Source organism: Emydura macquarii, unplaced genomic scaffold (assembly GCF_026122565.2).
Source record: "Emydura macquarii macquarii isolate MOO-44397 ecotype Brisbane River unplaced genomic scaffold, CSIRO-AGI_Emac_v2 contig_1027, whole genome shotgun sequence".
Taxonomy (NCBI): Eukaryota; Metazoa; Chordata; order Testudines; family Chelidae; genus Emydura; species Emydura macquarii.
This window is the reverse complement of record NW_027131164.1, coordinates 4,749,286-4,770,914: the sequence shown is the minus strand read 5'-3', so window position 1 is coordinate 4,770,914 and position 21,629 is coordinate 4,749,286. Positions and strand designations below refer to the sequence as shown.

At 43.8% G+C, this 21,629-nt stretch overlaps 1 protein-coding gene, 1 long non-coding RNA gene and 1 pseudogene across 2 annotated transcripts in view; 2 read left to right on the top strand and 1 right to left on the bottom strand.

Annotated features, from left to right (window-relative positions):
- Window positions 1–339, bottom strand: part of PUM2 (pumilio RNA binding family member 2) — a 148,592-nt gene extending 148,253 nt beyond the window's left edge. The window contains exon 1 of the mRNA XM_067544719.1: window positions 326–339. The gene's annotated coding sequence lies outside the window, so the exon portion shown is untranslated. The remainder of the gene's footprint in view (window positions 1–325) is intronic.
- Window positions 340–547: 208 nt separating this feature from the next.
- Window positions 548–6,652, top strand: LOC137150729 (uncharacterized). Its single transcript, XR_010919052.1, has 3 exons — window positions 548–1,134; window positions 5,412–5,486; window positions 6,458–6,652. It is a non-coding gene; the product is annotated as an uncharacterized lncRNA (long non-coding RNA).
- Window positions 6,653–7,088: 436 nt separating this feature from the next.
- LOC137150697 (b(0,+)-type amino acid transporter 1-like) overlaps window positions 7,089–21,629 on the top strand; it is a 23,851-nt pseudogene continuing 9,310 nt past the window's right edge.

Genomic DNA, 21,629 nt, shown 5'->3' with positions numbered 1-21,629 from the left:
AAACTAAAAAGCCTACAAGACAGACATATAGCAAACCCTCAGACACCTGAAAACGTAGTGTTTATTATAAAATATTGTATAATTAGCAAGTTGTAAGTGAAACGCACTTCTATCAATCCATCTTAATTATTTGTAGTGTGCCATCACTTAGCATAGACACTGAAAATAACAATAATTAGCACTGCTATACTGCCTTTCTTCCCAGGTTCCCCAAGCACTTTACAAACATTAATAAATTAATTTAAAACACATCCTTGTGCTACGAAATTTGTCTACAGTTTTATTCTCTGAAAACAAACCTCTAGTAGGAAGAGCAAAAGATTACCTGCTGCAGATCATGTAGTCATTCATTCTTGTTAGAGCTGCAGCTTGTTCACCTGTGAGGCTTTATGGCAGATTTGGCATTGCAGGAAGAGCACTCAGCATGTATCAATTTCCTGCTTGGGAAATACTAGTAAGTTGGGTATTAGGAGAACTTCTATTGTATTTTTTTATTGAGAAACTTCCTTATGATTTTGTGGTCATTTACCTTTCTGCTTGAAAGATAACAAAGGAAAATAAATGAGTGTGTTCCCTTTTCTGTGGTAATAAAAGACCTAAAAGGTCTCCCAGTCCATCTTCACAAAAGATTTTGTACTGCTTTTTAACTTGAAATTCAGGTTTTGTGTACCATGTGTAACTTGGAAGACTGTGGATAACTGCTAAACTAGTAGCATGATGATGCTATCACAAATTAAAAGGAAGTGAAATCTGAGCAATTGAGAAGGGAAGAGATTTTTAGGCAGCCTATTTAAAACACCTTGCTTTTCATTTATGTTAACACTTATTTAAATCAAATGCTTGAAGAGGAAAGATATTTGTTAAAAATAAAAAATTCTATTCTGCTTCTATTAAGTGCTGAGAAAGCTTGTACTCCTGCTTTCTGGTGCTCCAAGTACACTTCCAGCAAAACCAGGAAAGACTGAAATTCATATTCTTAACAAGCAGAACAACTTCTTAAAAAGCAAAAATGGGAGAAATACCCTAATCCATTTCCTTCACAGATCACATTTAAAAGATTCCTCACAGACACACACTCAACCAACAGGGATCCTTTTAGCTACCAGAAGCAAATTCTGATGGTCAGAGCAGCAGGTAAGGAACAACTGAACTAGATCTGGAATAACTAATTTTTCAGTTTGGTGGCAGTTCTAAAAAACTGGGGGGGAAAAATTACTTTGAGTCAAACTAAACCTGAAAATTTTCAGACTTTTCAATGAATCAAGAATGTTTATTCACTGTTTGTGCCTATCAGGAATCTTTAAACCTGTGTTATCTACATCCTACATAAATGGCTTAACTACTGGGTTAGGGAGGAGGATATAGCACCATCTCTTCTGCTGACTGAAATTATTCATGTGGAATCCTGAATAGTTTTGGTTTGAGTGAAACTGCATTTTTCATCTAATAAATTATTCATCTAAAAAGTTTTGCTCAGCTGTAGTCAGGAATAAAAGGGGAAGGTGAAGAGGGTGAATAACCAATTTCTCCTGAATTTTAAATGGCTTATTTGGATGGAGTTGAAATCCATGTGTAGTGTTTAGCAGCTCCCCATTTTTCTTCATTATATTGTTTACAAGAAAGAGGTGGTGGATTGTTTGAGAGAAAGGAAGAAAAATACATTCTCTGTGAACATGTTTGTATTTCCCATATCCCTGTTCCCTATTAGATATCTGAATACATAAACACCTCTATCTTAACTTCGGGGTTTAATAGTTAAACTGTTAAAAGGTGAAATAAAATTTAAATGATAGTTTTTTAACTCTCTTATTTTAAATGTTGTACAGTGCTAGATATTTGGTGACAGACACGATAATAAAATGTTAATGAACATAAAATGCAGGGATTGTGGTCTATTAGTTAGAGCAAGGAACTGGGAGTCAGGATTCCTGGGGGTTTTTTTCTTCACTTTGCTGCTCACTTATTGTGTGATCGTGGGCAAATACATTTTTAGTCCTGTTTATTCACTTGTGCAATGAATATTAAATATCTCATTGAGATGATGTGAGGCTTAATTAATGTTTGCAAAGTGCTCAGGGATTCTCAATATACATATTAAATGTATTATTAATTAATCAAATAGGCCCACAAGAGTTTACCATAATCTCACAAGAGACTAATGACTGCAATCATGTTAAAGACTTGAAAAAAAATTTTTTTTCTCTATTGGGGTTATTGTTGATATGCACCTGTGGTGACAAGCTGCTTTTAATTATACTGGTGTGAATGTCAAAGGAGTTACTCTCGATTTACATTAATACAGCTGAGAAAAGAATTTGTCCATGGTGTCTAGTCTACAAATCTGTGGTGCACAACGGCAACAGCATGCAAACTGATCACTAAAGACAGCAAGTAGGCCAAGGTTTATGTCTGCAAGAAATCACTGATAAAATGTAGAATGACCCTAGATGTGCAACAGGCAGATAAATTATAATCTGGTTTTTGTACCTATTCTAAAATGCAGTCCCTGTTAGTGGTATAAAGCAAATGCAGGGCACTAAATACTTATCACACGTCTATAATGGCTTTTCATTCAAGGATCGTAATGTTATTCACAAATATTTAATAATTAAACCATCTAGCACATTGCAAGGTCAGGAAGCAGCACTATCCCCATTTGTGAGGTATGGAGAGACTCAAGCTAAAATAGTCAAATTGAGGAATCTTGGTCAAGTCACTTACCTTCTCTAGGCCAGATTTGTAAAGGTATTTAGGAAGCTAAAGATGCAGACAGGTACCTCACTGGGTTTTCAAAAGCACCTAAGCACGTAACTCCCAGTGGGACTTGGCCCCTCATCTGCAGCTGTGGGGGCTAATCACCTTTAAAAGTCTGGTTCTCTGTGCCTCCCTATTTCTATAACAGGGATTATAATATAGAATCATAGAAGATTAGGGTTGGAAGGGACCTCAGAAGCTCATCTAGTCCAACCCCCTGCTCAAAGCAGGATTAACCTCAGCTAAATCATCCCAGCCAGGGCTTTGTCAAGCCACAGCTTAAAAACCTCTAAAGATGGAGATTCCACCACCTCCCTCGGTAACCCATTCCAGTGCTTCACCACCCACCAAGTGAAAAACGTTTTCCTAATATTCAACCTAGACCTCCCCCACTGCAACTTGAAACCATTGCTCCTAGTTCTGTCATCTACTATCATTCAGAACAGCCTAGTTCCATCCTCTCTGGAACTCCTTTTCAGGTAGTTAAAGGCTGCTATCAAATCCCCCCTCACTTTTCTCTTCTGCAGACTAAACAAGCCTAGTTCCCTCAGTCTCTCCTCATAAGTCATGTGCTCCAGCCCCCTAATCAATTTTGTTGCCCTCCGCTGGACTCTCTCCAACTTGTCCACATCCTTTTTGTAATGGGGGGCCCAAAACTAGACACAATGCTCCAAATGCGGCCTCACCAATGCCAAATAGAGGGGAATTATCACTTCCCTCAATTTGCTGGCAATGCTCCTGCTAATGCAGCCCAATATGCTGTTAGCCTTCTTGGCAACCAAGGCACACTGCTGACTCATATCTAGCTTCTTATCCACTGTAACCTCTAGGTCCTTTTCTGCAGAACTGCTGCCTAGCTCATCGGTCCCCAGTCTGTAGCTGTGCATGGGATTCTTTCGTCCTAAGTGCAGGACTCTGCACTTGTCTTTGTTGAACCTCATCAGATTTCTTTTGGCCCAATTCTCCAATTTGTCTAGGTCACTCTGTATCCTATACCTAACTTCCAGGATATCTACTACTCCCCCTAGCTTAGTGTCATCTGCAAACTTGCTGAGGGTGCAATCTACCCATCCTTCAGACCATTAATGAAGATATTGAACAAAACCAGCCCCAAGACCGACTCCTGGGACACTCCGCTTGTGACCAGCTGCCAGCTAGACATGGAGCCATTGATCACTACCCATTGAGCCCAATGATCTAGCCAACTCTCTATCCATTTTATGGTCCATTCATCCAACCTATACTTCTCTAACTTGCTGATAAGAATACTGTGGGAGACTGTATCAAAAGCTTTGCTAAAGTCAAGGTATATCATGTCCACCGTTTTCCCCACATCCACAGAGCCAGTCACCTCTCCATAGAAGGCAATCAGGTTGGTCAGGCATGACTTGCCCTTGATGAATCCATGTTGACTGTTCCTAATCACCTTCCTCTCTTCCAAATATCTTAAAATGGATTCCTTGAGGACCTGCTCCATGATTTTTCCAGGGATTGAGGTCAGGCTGAACGGTCTGTAGTTCCCTGTATCCTCTTTCTTCCCTTTCTTGAAGATGGGCACTATATTTGCCTTTTTACAATCATCATTTTTACAGTTGCCATGAGCTTTCAAATATAATAGCCAATGGCTCTGAAATCACATCAGCCAACTCCCTCAGCACCCTTGGATGCATTGCATCTGGCCCCATAGACTTATGTACGTCCAATCTTTCTAAATAGTTCTGAACCTGTTCCTTCAGCACTGTGGGATGTTCACCTCCTCCCCATTCTGTACCATCCAGTGAAGTAGTCTGGGAGCTGACCTTGTCTGTGAAGACAGAGGCAAAAAAGGCATTGAGTACCTCCGCTTTCTCCACATCCTCTATCACTAGGTTGCCTCCCCCATTCTGTAAAGGGCCCACACTTTCCCTAATCTTCTTCTTGTTGGTAACATACCTGTAGAAATCCTTCTTGTTCCCTTTCACATCCCTTGGTAGCTGCAACTCCAGTTGCACTTTGGCCTTCCTGATTTCATTCCTGCATGCTTGAGCAGTATTTTTATAATCCTCCCTAGTCATCTGACCAAGCTTCCACTTCTTGTAAGCGTCTTTTTTGTGTTTCAGCTCACCAAAGACTTCTTTGCTAAGCCAAGCTGGGTGCCTACCATATTTGCTATTATTTCTGCACATCGGGATGGTTTGTTCCTGCGTCCTCAATAAGGTTTCTTTAAAAAATCACACCTACCTTCTGGGGATGTTGTGAGACTTAATCCATTTACCATAAAGTTAAACACTATGAGATCCTTGTTGGAAAGCACTGTAGAATTGCTGCTTAGTGAGATTATTAGTTAGTGTTTCAGATGTCCCCAGCCTCCACTGAGCTCCCTTGTTGGGAAATGGGAACTAATGGATGACACTAAATCCTCCCACCAACGATAAATAAGTGTAGTGTCGTCTAAGGCCCCCCTCCGTATCTATCACCAGATAGTCTGTGGATAAGGAATACCAGAGAAGCAAAATAAGTGAACAAAGTTGTCAATTTATTAAAGGGATAAATAATAAAATGGGGGTCACTCAGGGATTGACTATTGGAGATAAACTCCAGGTTCTATCCCAACACAAACCAAATAACCCAGGTCCAAAGTCAATATATACTCAACGTTTTTCTTTTCCCTATCCCAGGGTGTTGGTCACAATCCCCAGGGGAGAAAAGGTCAGAATCCGGGATCCCATTGCTGCAACCAGGAACCAACTCAAGTAAGCAAGCCTTACGTTGGTGTTGGGACTGTCCACATTCTCCTCTAGAGGCTCCTCGTCTGCTTCTGGCTCTTTGTTGCCACAACTCCATTGTGCTGCTTCTAGGATGGACAGCCCCAAGCCAACTGTCTCTCTGCTATATATAGGCTCTTGTTACTAGGCAGACTCCAGCCTTTTCCCACCCTATTTTTTCCGCCTCTCACCCAAAAGAGCATGAATGGTTCACAAAGAAGGCACCCAATATGGAGTCTGGGTTGTCTTTTTTGCCATACAAGATGGCGATTGACCTTTTCTCAATTTTAACAAACACATTAAACTATATACATAACCAATGGCGGGGGGTTATATTTAACAATAAGAAGGCAGGGAATGGAAATGTAAACATAAACCTTACCCAACACCCTGTCTAAGTTGGACTTGTTGAAAGATGGACTGTACTTTGTCTTAGTCTTTTCACCTAAAACGTATGTTCCACAAAGTAACTGTTTGGATGTACATCATTCCATCTGGCTTCATGTTCCATTAAAATCATTTGTGCGAAGTGGCATCTGCCTGGCTGCTGAGAGATTATTATAATTTTGGGGATGGAGTGGCACATTTATGGCTGCTATTTGTTTGTGATTAGAATTGGTCAAAAAAGGTCAAGAAGTCCTGGAGAATTTACCTCTTCTCCAAACAAAGCACCAGTGGAAGTGACTAGAAGCAGGCAGAATGACCCCAGAATGTAAGGTGAACACAGGCAGGAGTTGCAGCTGCTATACCCTAAAATTGCCAGCTGGTGTGGAATGGGGAGAGATGTTAGCTGCCCCCTTCAGAAGGGTGTAGGGAAAGGAGAGTTGCTTGTACACACTATCTCCCTCAGCTTGTAAAACCATTCAAGTGAAGCCAGAATCTGCGCTTAACTGTGGGCAGTATGTCTACGGACCATCTTTGACAGAACATTCACCTCACTTGCACTGCCTTTGATTTAGGAACTGAAAGCAGTGCTTGTCCAAACAAGACGCAATAACCAGCTTTTCTGGGAAGAACCTGTTAAACAGCTTCTTGATAAGGAATGAAAAACTGAATCAGCAACTCCAGCTGCGTGCAGGCTCCGCAGTGCCAGTTCTGAAAATTGTTTGAATAGTGACTTTTAATCAGCCTCAGAGAATAAAGTACATATTTGTATGGGAATTTAGCTTATCTTCAGTTTGTCTTTGGATTTACACCGAAGCAAAACATGCAAGACTACAAATTACTCAGGATTACACAATCCTGGAAGTTGCCGAGCATCACCTGTGGGGATGCTGACAATTCCCATTGCCTGCAATGGGAATAAAAGAAGCTCAGCACCTGAGCCAGGCTGAAACAGGATAAAGCAGTGTTGTGTTATTACAACAGAATAAATAGTAGTAAAAGGAAAATAAGGCAACAAAAAACGTTCAAATATTTCATGACAGGCTATAAATCACTGAACAGTTGCATCTGAAGTAACTGACTTAACTGCTGTAATTATTAACTGTGATCTTAAGGACTGAGATAATCCTTACTTGAAACACTAAGTCCACACTTTACACCTTCTCTGAAGCAATGTATACCAACAGCTCCATTATGAGGGAAAGGATGACGCTAGACTCTTCTAGTTCAGCTGCAGATCCGAGTGAAGGGACAGGGACTTTAAGGCTGAAGCACAAGGTTGGACTGATTAGCGCCGTGTCATTAATTGCAGGCACCTTGATAGGCTCTGGGATCTTTTTGTCTCCAGAGGGGGTGCTGTATCATGTGGGCAGTCCTGCAGGCAGTCTCATTATCTGGGCTGCTTGTGGTCTGCTGGCCATGTTTGGAGCCATGTCTTATGCTGAACTTGGGACCATAACTGAAGAATCAGGAGGAAATATATTTACATCCTAAGGAATTTTGGCTCTCTACCTGGTTTTCTTTTCATGTACATGTCCATCATTGTGGTAAGACCTGCCAGTGTGGCAGGTGTCTCTTTAAGTTTTGCCAAATATGCTGTTGCTCCATTTTACCAAGGATGCCCATCTCCTGAGGTAGTGGTCAAATGTACGGCTGCTATTTGTATCCTGCTTTTAACCATCATTAATTGTTTCAGTGTGAGGCTGGCCTCAGCCATTATGAACATATTTACAGCTGCCAAACTGTTAGTTTTGCTGGTCATTGTGACAGGCGGAGTGGTGTTGCTCATCAATGGACACACTCAAAGTTTCCAGGATGTCTTTCAGAACACAACTGCAGGTATTGGGTCAATTGGAGTGGCATTTTATCAGGGACTGTGGTCCTATGATGGATGGAACAACCTTAATTATGTGACTGAGGAACTTAGGAAGCCTGAAGTGAGTGAATTATACTGATTTGATTTATTTGTTTAATTTTGCAAATAACACACTTGATTTTATTAAACTAATGAGAGGGGCAGTATTGTCTAGTGGTTAAAGCACAGTGTCACGCAAGCTGGGCTCTGTCCCTGGCTTGTTTTGTGATTTTGGGCAAATTGCTTAACTTCTGTGCACCATTTTCTTTCTCCATAAATTGGGTATTATAATCCTGACCAGTCCTTGGTTGAATGAAGCCATGTGAATGCAAAAGTATCCAAAGCATATTTCATACCAATGCATCACAAAACAAATTTACAGATTTAGTAGCAGGTACACAATTAAATATTAATCTAAATTACAATTAATATCTTACATTACACAGCACACCCCAAATAATTGTAAACACTGAAAGGCAGACACCTCTAGGGTGGAGGGTGACAATCTATGGAAATACAGCACTCTGTTCCACAGTATAGGTAGGAACAGGAAGAATTTTGGCCAAGTGCTCACCACTTATGATAGCTTCAGGAGATAGCCCTGTATTTGTTATTTGAGAGTTCATAGACATTAAGGCTGGAAGGAGCCATTGTGATAATCTAATTTGACTTCCTGCATAACTCAGACCCTTCATTTTCAGTTTAAACTGATTTTTAACAAAAAAAAATCCTGGGTTTTACAAAAAGTGTTATTCTTTTTTCCCCCCAATTTTACCCTACTTTTGTAACATTCAAATATATACAAAAAAAACCCCATGTTTTATTAGGAAAATACAATACATTGCATGAGATATATGTATTATGATAAAGTAATATGTTGAAGTAAGGCTATGTATTAGTCTAGAACATACACCCAATAAACAGACATGCATGCAAGCTCTGAAGTGTGTGTACATCTGAACATACTGATGAATCTCACGTTCACCACATACACATTTCAAGTTATTAGCAGATAACGGTTTAAAAATTTGGCAGAGTAAAATGGGAAAAAAATGAAAATCTGTATCAGAATACATTTCAGATCATAAGGAAGCATTTGAAAGTTTTAAAAAACAAAAACAGGAGAAAAGGATGAAGTTGAGTGTATGTGCTGCAAACGGTGTGACATCGAAATTGACACTTGGGCCAATCGGATTAAAGAACATTTGGAGAGCAAAAGACGCTTAAGACTAAAACAAGAAGGTGAAAATAAGATAATAGTTCTAAGTCTACAACAGCAAACTTTTTTTTCAAATGAAAAGTTTTATTTGGGGATTAGCGATATTATGGGTGGCACATGCACCCCCGTTTCGGGAGGCTAGCCCCCTGCCTTGACCCCTCTGCCTAGGCCTCACCCCTGCGCCGTCCCTTCTGCCCCTCTGCTTTTGCCAGCCGGCCCACTGGCACAGCCCCGGCCTCTGGCTGGAGCCTGGAGCAGCCCTGGTCCCCGGTAGTGCCCAGCCACCGGCTGGTGCCCAGAGCAGTCCTGAGTCCAGGCTGCCCAGAGGAGCTTTGAGCTCCACCACAGGCTGTACGCAACGAACAACAGGGAGCGGGGGTGGAGTGGAGGAGGGAAGAGGCGGGGCCACCACGGCCCAGGCATTCAGTGGTGGGGCAGCAGCAGCTGCGCCAGGCTAGGCCTTCCCTGGCCTATTATACCCACCACCCTTGAGAGAGATTTTGTTTTCTAAAACTCAGAGGTGGCATTGTGTTTTGAGTTCTGTTATAGTTCTGCAGCAACCCTTATTGTATTATGTGCATCAAAGCATTCATCTACTGAATACTTTTCCCCCGCTTCTTTTGTCCACTAAAATAAACCCTGATATTTACCCAGAAAAATTATTAATCGTTTTTTGCACCAATTTCAGCTGTTTTTGTTGTTGTAGTAATAAACACCTGATAAATTCCTGGGGAAAATTAAATAAAATAGAAACTGAAAATGAAGGGCCCTATGTGTAATACAAGCCCAAAATCCTCCCCATGTTCTCGTTCCAGTTCCCAATGGACAAATATTCACATTGTAAAAACCTATAGGACATTTAGGGCTAATTGTTGCCTATGAGCTGTAATCTAACTGTCATCTAACCCTTTGATCTGTTGAATGTTCAGCAATACACATTGATATTTCAACAAAATGGTCATTGGATGATGCAACAAAACAGGTGATCTGTAGGACTGACAGTGAATAAACTAACAATAAAATGATTAAGAGTCATGCAACAGGTAAAAGTACAAAGTGTCTTTGGAAATGTATCATTTAATCATTCATTTAACATAATTATTTTTTTCTCTGTTAGGAAAGGACTGCTTTCTGGTGGGAAATGATAGCTTGTAATGTTAAAGGGTTATGATTAAACAGATGAAAAATGATTATTCAGTCATCACTGAACCCTCAGATACTAACCAATACATGAGACATTTTATGAAAACGTGGGGAGGTAGTATGTCTAGTGAAGTGGCTCTCAACCTTTCCAGACTACTGTACCCCTTTCAGGAGTCTGATTTGTCTTGCATCCCCCCAAGTTTCACCTCACTTAAAGACTACTTGCTAACAAAATCAGACATAAAAATACAAAAGTGTCACAGCACACTATCACTGAAAAATTGCTGACTTTCTCATTTTTACCATATAATTATAAAATAAATCGATTGGAGTATACATATTGTACTTACATTTCAGTGTATAGTATATAGAACTGTATAAACAAATCTGTATGAAATTTTAGTTTGTACTAACTTCACTAGTGCTTTTTATGTAGCCTGTTGTAAAACTAGACAAATATCCTGATGAGTTGACGTACCCTCTGGAAGACCTCTGTATCCCCAGGGGTAGGTGTATCCCTGCTTGAGAACCGCTGGCTTGGGGTTCAGGAGACCTGGATTCTAATTCTGGCTCTGCCACTGACTTACTGTATAACCTTGGGAAAGTAATTTCACCTCTCTTTGTGCTCCTGTTGCACTCCCACCCTTTGTCGGTGTTGTCTATTTAGATTGTAAATCAATGCAGGCAGGGACTGTTTGTGTGTTTGTACGATGTCTAACCTAATGGGACCCTAATTTCAGTTGGGGTTTCTAGGTACTATTGTAATACAAGTAAGAATTATAAGTGTAAGTGGTCCCCATCTTGTCTCAATTAGACCTGTGCAGTGGTGCATAGATATTTGGGGGTGTCGATAGACACAAAAATTGCACCACAATCTCCAGAGCAAGTGTTGTCTGCACAACTATAAGAGCCAAGTGGGCATCTAACATTTGGTGGGCTCCTTCCAAGAATGACATTTGCTCTGAAAACAAAAGAGATCTTTATTCCCAATCTGGCAGGGATAGAATAAAAGTCATAAATTAGTGAGCATGTGAGTGGCTCAGTTAATGGAGCCACACTAAATAGCAAATGTCATTAGAATATAACACATTTAGCAAATCCTACACTAGCTACTGGTCACATTAACTCAGGGGTCGGCAACCTGTGGCACGCATGCCAAAAGTGGCACGTGCGCCAACTTTGAGTGGCACATGGGGCCCTGGCTGGAGCTGCGCTGCTCCATGCTCGCCGTGGACACAACCACCAGAATGGGGCTGCAGACCATCTCCACCGCAGACACAGCTGCCAGAACGGGGGCTGCAGACCGCCCCCACTGCCAACACTGCTGGCAGTGCTGGAGTGGGGGGAAGATTGGGCACGGCCCTTTGTTAAGGTTGCTGACCCCTGCACTAACTCTTTGGCTCAGACCAGTACAAAGTGGCATGGGCCCATGTGATCTTTTGGAGGTATCTCAGAGGTATTTCAAAAATTGGGCCTATTTGCACTGCATATGTCTCTGCTCTTTGTCCCTCAGCATACAATCTCTCTAGCAGGAGTCTCCCCAGGATTCAGTTCCTCTCCTGCAAACTTGAATTCTTCACCTACACCTGCTGCACTCCCTGGGCTGAGACTTCCCTCCTTGGATCCTGGCCTGACCACCACCACCACCACCACCATCACACACACACACACACACACTCTCTCTCTCCCCTACAAGTTGGGAAGAAAGGACGAGATTGATATTATTATTCGTATTTTAAACACAGTGTGTGTCCAGATACTCTAGTGGTGAAGTACCTACATAGATAAGGAGTGGGTCTGAGGGTGCTGATGGTACGCACATGGCTGCTCCTGACCATGGCCTTCCTCTGCTCCCCTCACTTCTTCTTCTGATCCCTTCCTCTCCACCCTGCCCCCAGCACTCACAGTTGTAAAGAGAGTTTGTAACCATGTGACTGGGGAAGGAAACGATTATACATGAATGATCCCAGTGGAGGGCCCTCGGTGTGGACTTCTCCATTCAAGGCCTGGTCTTTCAGTCCATATTCAGGGAAAACTTACCCAAGTGTCTGAGTGAGGACCTCAGGACTGAGTCCATTGTGAAAGTATTGTGTGAAAAATATGATTTCACCTTGGCTACATCTATACCTGTACACAGTTACATGTGCATATACTGCTAGATGTGTGTGTAGAATGTGTACCGCATACCGATGGCAAATGTCCATATATGCCGTGCTGGGCATCGGTATATGCTGCGCACAGACATATATCTGCATTAACACAGCCTCTTTTTGATATGTGATGTTAGCGGTATCCCAGAGTCCTGTGCATCACTAGACATGCGCTGGGAGCCACTTTGCTGCATGTTGCTGGTACCGTACCCCGCCTTCACTTGACAACGGCAGCTCCCCCTCATCTCTCCCTTCTGCCAAACTGTGTTGGAGACATGGAGCAAGTGCATGAAGATATGGTTCTGCTTCTGCTACTACTTGCAGGACAAATGTTCATGTGGTGCAATACTGGAGAGTGGACGGAACGAGTCCATAAAGCTGTCAGTTGGCAAAGATGGCTGACCCAGAGGGGAATGAAAATCCACTCAGATCCCATGGAATAGATTTTTTGAATGTTGGGATTGTGATGGTATGCCCGTGAGTGGACTACTACTTATGGTCCCAGAGAAATGGCATGGTGTGCTGGGTCCACATCATTTTGGAAACCTGGGATGATGACCAGTAGCTGAGAACTTTAGAATGATTAAGTACACCATCATTCAGTTATGTGAGGAGCTTGCACCACCCCTCCCCTCCCCCCCAGTGCTAGACCACTCAATTTCAGCAACTCATACCAGTACAGAAGTGGGTGGCTATTTCCCTTTGGAAACTGGCAACATCTGGACAACCAGTTCAGGTTCCAACCAGTTCAGGGTTGGGAAGTCAACCGTTGCGGCTGTGGTTGTACAGGTGTGCCAGGCTGTCAATTCTGTAATCTACCCATACGTGGTTGGCATAACACAAGCTCCTGAAATTATAGCAGGATTTCAGAGGATGGTTTTTCCTAATTGTGCGGGGCCATGGACAGAACACATATCCCTACACTTTTCCCACCAAAAGGGGCCAGTGAGTATGTGAACTGCAAAGGTTACTATTCACTGGTTATCCAAGGCTTGGTGTACCCTAGGGGTCAGTTCATGAATTTAAACACTGGCACACGGTCCGTGATGCCAGGGCGGTCAGGAGATTGGGGTTGTACTGCAGGGGAAAGACAGGACTTTATTCCCCCTAAACAATGTGTTTCTGTATGGTGTTTTTGTGCTGACATTTATTTTGTGGGACCCTGCAGACTGTGGCTCATGAAGCCTCACTCTGACATCTCTTACCCAAGAAAAAGGGAATTCAACTACAAATCAAGTAGCTGCAGAATGTTAGTGAAGTGTCCTTTTGGGTATCTGAAAACCTGTTGGCAATGTCTCTGGACCCATCTGAATGCCAATGTGGCTAACACGGTTTGGATTATCAAGGCATGCTGTGCTTTACATAAAGTATGTGGGGCTCAATGGGAAAACTTCTGCAGCAAGAGGCCACAGGACAGAACTGCTTTCCAAAGCCTAAACAGGCAATCTGACCCCACCCATGTGCACACTGCTTCTGGTTCCTGGAGGCCCAGCAAAATTCACGCTGCTGTGAGCTCACACAAAATGGAGTAATAGGGAGCCAAAAGGTGAAGTAGGCCTGTGTTGAGGTATGCTATTATGACATTCTAGTGCTGCTTGATAAGCTCAACTGAGCATTGTACATACTTCTGTTGTAAGATACCTTGGTGGGTTTTGATTCCCTGCAGTTCATGTTCCACTGAAAGCAGACAATTGGGGGAGGATCCTCAGGGTTAACGCCTTTGGCCTTGGTTTTGTGCTGTGGAGACTTTTAACAAACTTTAATGCCATCATTAAGCAACATTTTTGTTTCATGTTAACTGCTCTCTTTCGGTTTAGGTGGACTGGAATGCGGTGTTCACCCCCACACGAGCCCGGAAAGGGTTAATGTGGCCCAAGAGGGGTTAAGTAACCTGATAGACCACACCTGAGGGAGAGTGAGGCTTGATGAGCAAGCACTGACTGAGGATGAAGCCCAGCTGGGCAGGAGCAGGCGGGGCTGGTACAAGGTCAGGAAGTGAGGGCAGAAGGAGGCAGTGCTGTGGCAGCCTGTGATGCTCTCTGGGCTTAGACAGGGAAAGGATACAATCCAGGGGATGAATAAAAGCCCTGGGATCCTGGCCCTGAAGGAAATGGTTTACCCAGAAGGGTAGTGGAGCAGAAGCTTGATAGGGGTGGAGTAGGAAAACGTTCAGGGAAATGGCAGCAAAATTTGGGACGGTGCAGAGATTGGCTGCTGATTTGAGGGTCCTTGGGCTGGTACCTGGAAGAGAAGGTGGGCCAGGGTTCCCCTACCAGTCACTGGGGAAGCAGCAAAGTCTAGGCAGTGAATTAGAAGACTGCCTGAGAGAATTGGTATGGAAAGACTTTCATACTCTGGAAGGGGAAAACTATAGTGATTTGGCTGGAGGGTGAAGCCATGAAGAGGGAGTACTGCAACTCCTGGAGCATGAGAGGGCCTGCAGAGTGAACGAGAGATGGGAAAGGGCATCAGACCTGGCAGAGCTATTCCCCAGATGCAGCCACAGTGAGGCACCTCAGCAGTGAATAGAAAATCTGTTACAGGGAGCACTTACATATTGTTACAGTAATTTAAAGAAAACAGTTCTGCAGGGTTTTCAGAGGGACTTAACACAGGCTCCCTCGAGAGGAGTTTTGAGTGACTGAGGAGGACGTGTTGCTGGGCATCCAGTAGGCTACTCCCCAGCACGGACGGAGCTGGGATTCACTGCCGCAGCAGCAGCCTGGACTGCAGCTGGAAGAAGAAGAGGTGGTGTTGCCTGTTTCCATTGAGGAGCAACAGCCGTGGCAGTGGGCAGGCCCCGAAAGCGTTTCGTCACCAATTGGACTAGGGACCACATGAGTGGACGATCCCATTCCCCCTGTGCTTGCTCCCATTGCCCGTCTTGTCTTACCATTTGCAGGAATGCTTCATCCTGCCTAAGAGCCTGATCCTCCTGTGCCCTAAGAAAGTCCAATTGCTCTGACTCCTCCCATCTACACCACCAGGCAGGTTCTCCAGAGTCCTTTGGCATCTTCCTTTGCTAACTCTGTGACACCCTTCTGCCCTCCCACTAGAATGGGTTCCCTCTCAGCATCACAATGTCTTGCCAAGTCAAAGACCTGGGTAGCATTATATTTCATTTTTTCTTTGGAAAGTACATTAATCTCTCCCTCCCCCGCATAACGTGACTATACTGCTGAAGACTACACATGTGATACTTTTTAGAATCCAAGCAATGCAGCTGTTACAGCCTCCTTCCTTTATACTACTTTGGCAGCCCCCAAGAAAGCAGCTGAGGTTAAAAATGGTAAGATACTGCATTACTTTTATTCAAATGTCATGTTTACAGTGCTTGGGGTGAGTTTGGTTCTTTCAGGGGTAATAGCACAAGTCAGTTTTCTGTTCTTTAAAGGCTGGCCATTACTTGGAGAACACAGCGGTCCTGAATGTACCGGAATGGAAGAGAGACCCGGCTTTCCAGTACTGTGGAGGGCGCTCGGCCACCTATGCCAGAAAGATATTTCTAATAAGGGTGACCCCTGTATGTACTGCCAAGTGGAGGAGTTTGGTGAGCAAGGGAAGTGGACCATGCCCATGTACCCTGCCATTAAACCTGAGGAACAAGCTTGAATTTCTGCAACACCCAAAATTTGCTGAATTATGCTTACAGAACTGGGTGGCAATGTGAGAGGAAATTGACTAGCAGAGTTCCCATGGTAAAGGAACAAAGAACCACACAAAACGTCCATTCAACCCTGCACTCCCTGCATCACCAGAAACTCCAGCCCCTGTGTCCAGTGAGCAGCACTGAAAGAGACAGGGAAACAAAGACACTACCAAAGTGCCTTCTCCTCACTACACTGTTGGATTAATACCTCTCCACTGCTCGGAGACATGGCATTCTGTCTGTGGAGTTGCTGAAGAGGCTGCTTCCCCCACTGCTGCTTCTCCTGGCTTCTGCAGAGTGGGGAGAGGTCACACACCAGGGACTGGGAATGATGATAAACACTTGCAGTAGTCAGAGGGTGAATGGACCGCTCTGACGTTCCTTGGACAAACAAATAGTTCCCTTTCCTTTCCTGGACTCATACCCAAGCCACCACCCTCCATGCAGCTCCCATTCACAAAGGGAATGAAATGGGAGAGAGAGCAGAGAGGTGGGTTTCATTCTTTGGGCAACCATAAATGTCATAAAATTGTTCTTTTCCCAACTGGGCCTTTTCAGAACCTGCATACCTTTCCCAGGCCAAATCCAGACAGCCAGAGGCTTTTGACTGGACCATGAAACTCTGGGGGGACATGGGCAGTTAGTGCAGAAGGGGGGAGCTAGTGGAGGTAGAGGAATGACTGGCCACGTGCTGGTGGGCTTGAGGGAGCTGGCGCCTAGGGCTGACGTAACTCAGGGTGTGTGACACACCACACCCCCATGTACACCCTTATGGTGTGATTGTGTATCATTCCTGTTCACCCTTGTGTAATTGTGTATTGTTTAGTGCAAAGTATGTAATGTAAGATGTTTTTGGAATGCTCATGGCACACTGAACATTATTATTATAATAATATGTTTGTTGTAGTGTCGTGTATGATTATGAGGTTTCGCTATATAATATTCCCAGATGTGTGTTTCACGGCTTGAGACAGATCTAGGCAAAACACAACAGAGGTGAGGGTAGTTCGTGCCTCACTAAGGCATGCATAAAACAAACCAGTTTTTCCAGGAATAATGGACTAGCCTAGGCATTGATAAGTGAATCCACAGTGACTCAGGGCATGGAGGGAAACATGCATGGACATTGTTTGTCACCTGACCCTGAAGGGTGGGGTGGGGAGAGGACTCAGAGTGGGGCGAAGGAACATGTTAAAAAGGAGAGACATTTTGCAATCTCTCTCTCTCTCTCTTCCACCTCTACTTACAAACACCACCAATCAACTGAAATGTTGACCCAGGGGAGAGCCCAGCTGGGAAGGAGACCAGCCAGCCTGTGGTGAGAATTATGTAAGACTATAAAGTTGCTGAAAGTGTTAAGCATAGTTTAGAATGTGATTTGCCTTTTATTTACTTTTGATTAAATCTGACCTGCATTCCTCTGATTTATAATCACTTAAAATCTTTCTGTACTTAATAAGTTTGTTTGTTTTATCTAAAGCAATGCATGTGGTTTAAGGTGTGTTAAGACTCCATTTGAAGTGACAAGGCTGGTGCATATCAATTTCTTTGATAAACTGATGAACCAATGAGCTTGCAGTATGCAGTGGGCAGCACTGAACATTGTAAGACAGCAGTTCCTAGGTTTGCATCTAGGACTGGAGGTGTTGCTGGGCTCATACCAGTGCATGATCCCAAGAGTGGCTGGCTAACTTACTTAGTTGAGAGAAGCTTGCTTGCTGTAGGCTGTGTGTGAAGTGGGGAGTTCACACAGCAGGGCAGAGTAAGACAGGCTCCAAGAGTGAGGGATTGGGGTGACACAGCAATACACCAGTCCAGATTGCAGAGGTGAACATCACAGGGTGGCAGGTGCGCTCCCCGCCCTCCCTAAATAGAGCCTCACCAGGCATGCCAGGGCACACCGGGGCTTGGTGCTTCAGCCCTATGGACGGTGCACTAGGGCTCAGGTGCTAGCTGAAACCTTGAGCCCTGACCCGTCTCCCGTGGGGCTGAACCTCCAAGTTCTGGATTTGGACTGCGGGCCACCTATTGCCTACCCCTGGTGTACACCCACACCTCATCAAAGATTTTGCTGCACATTACTTGTCAATGAACATTTCAATTCCGGAGTGAGCTGGCCATCAGCAAGAAGCAGCTGCAAATATCCATCGCTGTGTTGGAACCCTTCCCTAACCCTTCTTTATCTCTTCTCTAGGTGAACCTTCCAAGAGCAATGACGATTGCCATTCCTTTGGTGACATGCCTGTATTTGCTGGTAAACGTGAGCTACTTTGCAGCCCTGACTCCAACTGAACTTCTTTCTTCAGGTGCGGTGGCCATCAGCTGGGGATGAGCCACATCTGCACTAATGCTGTCACTGTGGGTCTGTGGATAGGGCTCCAGACTGACATTCAGGGGCCCTATGTTCTCGTCCCAGCCTTGCCACTAGCCGGCTGAGTGACCTGGGGCAAGTCACCTGCTTCTCCATCTGTAAGATAGGGATAATGACACTAACTTCCTTTGTAAAAGGCTTTGAGATCTGTGGGTGGAAAAGTGCTATATGATGATGATTATTATAGAGCTAGATTATTATTTATATTTTCATCAGCCCAATGATTTCCAGAGCACCTCCCAAGGCCTACTGACACAGCAGCACTGGCATGTACCCTGAGTGTGGGATGGTGCCAACAACAGGCTCGCATTACAGCACATCAGTTTTTAAGGCCAGAAGAGGCTTTCTCTGCACTTAACAGGGTAACTGTGTTCCTTTTAGCACCCCCGTATTACACCTCTTGCCCTCCCTCATTTCTCCTCCCACATGTGTAAGTGAAAGACTCTGCATCCCCTACTCTCTCAGCAGAGGGACTCTTGAGTGTATTTAAATGCCTGGACCTACACAGCCAGATAGCTCAGTTGCATGGCTCCTATTAGAAATGAAAGAGGGTGTCATCCATACATAGAAAGTTCTGGGATGTATATAATGCTCTGGGCAGTTTGGGAACAGAAAGCACTGAGCATGTGCATTAGCAGATTGCATAAATTCTGAACTACCTGTATTATCCTGTTTTTCAGGCAGTAGGGTAATAATATAACTGGGCACATGACAGTCATTTCAGAAATGAGAAAAAGGGCTCTCTTTAAACCCCCCCATTCAGAACCAAGCAATGGAACAGGCTAGCAAATTACCTCACATTCTGTAATAAATCAGGGTTTGTTTGGGGTCTGGTTGCAATAGACTTTCATTTCTAAACGCTTAGTTCCACAAATGGTCCCACTGAAGTCAAGTCCCATTTGAAAGTAACTGAGGGCGGAGCTGGAGGACAAGGGGGTTGCCCACAGGTAAGAAGGCAGAATTTGCTTTCAGAATCTTTATTAAATTAAGGAGTTCCAGCGGGGCAGCCGTGTTAGTCTGTGTTTAGCAAAACAACGAGAGTCCTGCGGCACCTTAAAGACTAACAAATGGATTCGGGCATCAGCTTTCATGGGCAGAAACCTAGTTAGTTGTTAGTCTTCACGGTGCCACAGGACTCTCGTTGTTTTATTATTAATGATATTCAGTGATCCAGAAGGAATCTGGCCTGGCTTTCAGGTACCAGCTTGAGGCTGCAGACTGACAGAAAATCCCATCTTTTATTTGCAGCCTGAGCAAATCTGCTATGAAACCACTGAGCCACAGTAAAAATAGCCTGGAGGAGTTCCATCAGAACAGAACTGCTTTTTAATTACAGGGCATAGCTGCTCCTTAAGGGCCCAGTCCTTAGCTCTTGCTTGATGCAAAACTCCCCTTGCAGCCCATGGGAGCATGAGTAAGCCTTTCAGAATTGGGCCCTGTGCAGACATCATTGTCTGTCTGTTACCTTTTGCTTTGACTTTCAGCCAGATATTCTGTCCATGGTTCACGTGAGATGCCTCACGCCTTCCCCTGCTCTGATGTTTACATCAGCCATATCTTTAATAATGATAATACCAGGAAACTTCAGCAGCATAGTCAACTTTTTCAGGTATGTTTATTTAATATTCCCATTTCCCTTCCTCTCTCAATCCTATTTTTTAACATTTTTAATACATTCTCTCTTCATGCTGCCTTTGTTAGCTAAGGTTATCATTTTCTAGCTAACAATTGCCAGTGGGGGGGAGCGGAAAGTGTGTGACTAGCAAATTTGTGACATGTGAATGCTGCTGTGATTTACAGTAATTTACAAATGGATCCGTACTTGCTGTTTTCCATAGATTATCAGAAGGAGCCATTGTGATCATCGAATCTAACACTCTATATAGGATGATATTGAGGTGCAGGCACTGGCTGGGACGCAGGGAATCTGGTTTACTTCTTGTGTACCTTGGGCAGGTCAGTTGGTCTGTGTCTCAGTTCCCCAGCTGTAAAAAAATGGGGATAATACTGCCTTTCTGCATATCTGTTTAAGGAGGTCAGCTCACTATCTTTTCCTATGCATATGTACAGTGCCTAGCACAATGGGACCATGATCTGGGTGTGACGTAGGTGTTCTACCTGCTTAGATCATACTCATCACCTTAGTATCTCAGTACAGGTACAAATGGATTTTATCCTTACAGTCTCCTTCTGAGGTAGGAAATTATTATGTCTGTTTTATAGATGGGGAACCAACACACAAGGTGAATTATGTGACTTGCCCAGGGTCGCATCGGAAGACTGGCTTAGCTGGGAATTGCACCCAGGTCTCTCAAGTTTCGACGTAGTGGCCTATCCAACAGGCCAACCTTTCCCCTTGCACACTACAAATAATGACAAGAATAATCACTAACATTGATACCATCAGAATGGTTTGTATGACTAACCTTTACACTAGGTTCAGTTTGTATGAGAATGTGGAGGAGCTGAAAACCACAATTGCCATGTTTGTGGTCTGATTCTATTTCCAGTACCAGTCTGTATGGAGTGTTACCATTTTTATTAGTGCTGCTGAGGTCTACAAGTGAACTAGAATGTAAATTGCTAATGAAGTTTATACTGCAAAAAAAAAAAAAAAAGGGCTGCTTAGTCCTGATAGAATTGTAAGACAATTAGTCACAGTTCAGAGCAATTGCACCTGTATTTCCCCTCAGAGGTCCAGCCAGGGCACCCTCGCTCCCCAGCCGTTGCCTTTTTGGGTGAAGACCCGTGTCTTGCTCCCTTCTGACTGGAGTATTTCCATACTGCACAGTTCTCTGTCTTCACTGTGTTGATCCCAGCACAGACAGATTTTCCAGGGACAATGCTTTCTCTTGAGAGGCTGATATCAGGTGTAATTGCTACACTTATATGTACCACGCAGTTCTTTCTATGAAAGCCTATTTTATTTTGAAGGTAAAAGCACCACAGAGAAAAAAATTAAAATCAATTAAAGAACCCATGTGCATGCTAATAAACTTATGAGGGTTCACCCATCTCTAACTTGATTCTGCCAGAAGCAGTCCTTCAGCACTGCATCCAAAGGGATTTCTTGTGGTTACAAGTTCATCACAGCTCCAGCTCTGAACAAGTACAGTCTTATCGGCCTCATTGGGCCAAGTCCTTTTAACCATTCCATAAATATTGGGGCCCACTGTGCACCAGGAAGAAGGCTCTGAATCAGTTTAAAGGTAGATACCCTGGAATGTAGGGATAGGAAACAGAAGGACCTAAACAAACTGGAGGATTGGGCCAAAAGAAATCTAAGGAGGTTCAACAAAGGACACTTAGGACGGAAGAATCCCATGCACAGCTACAGACTGGGGACCGATGAGTTAGGCA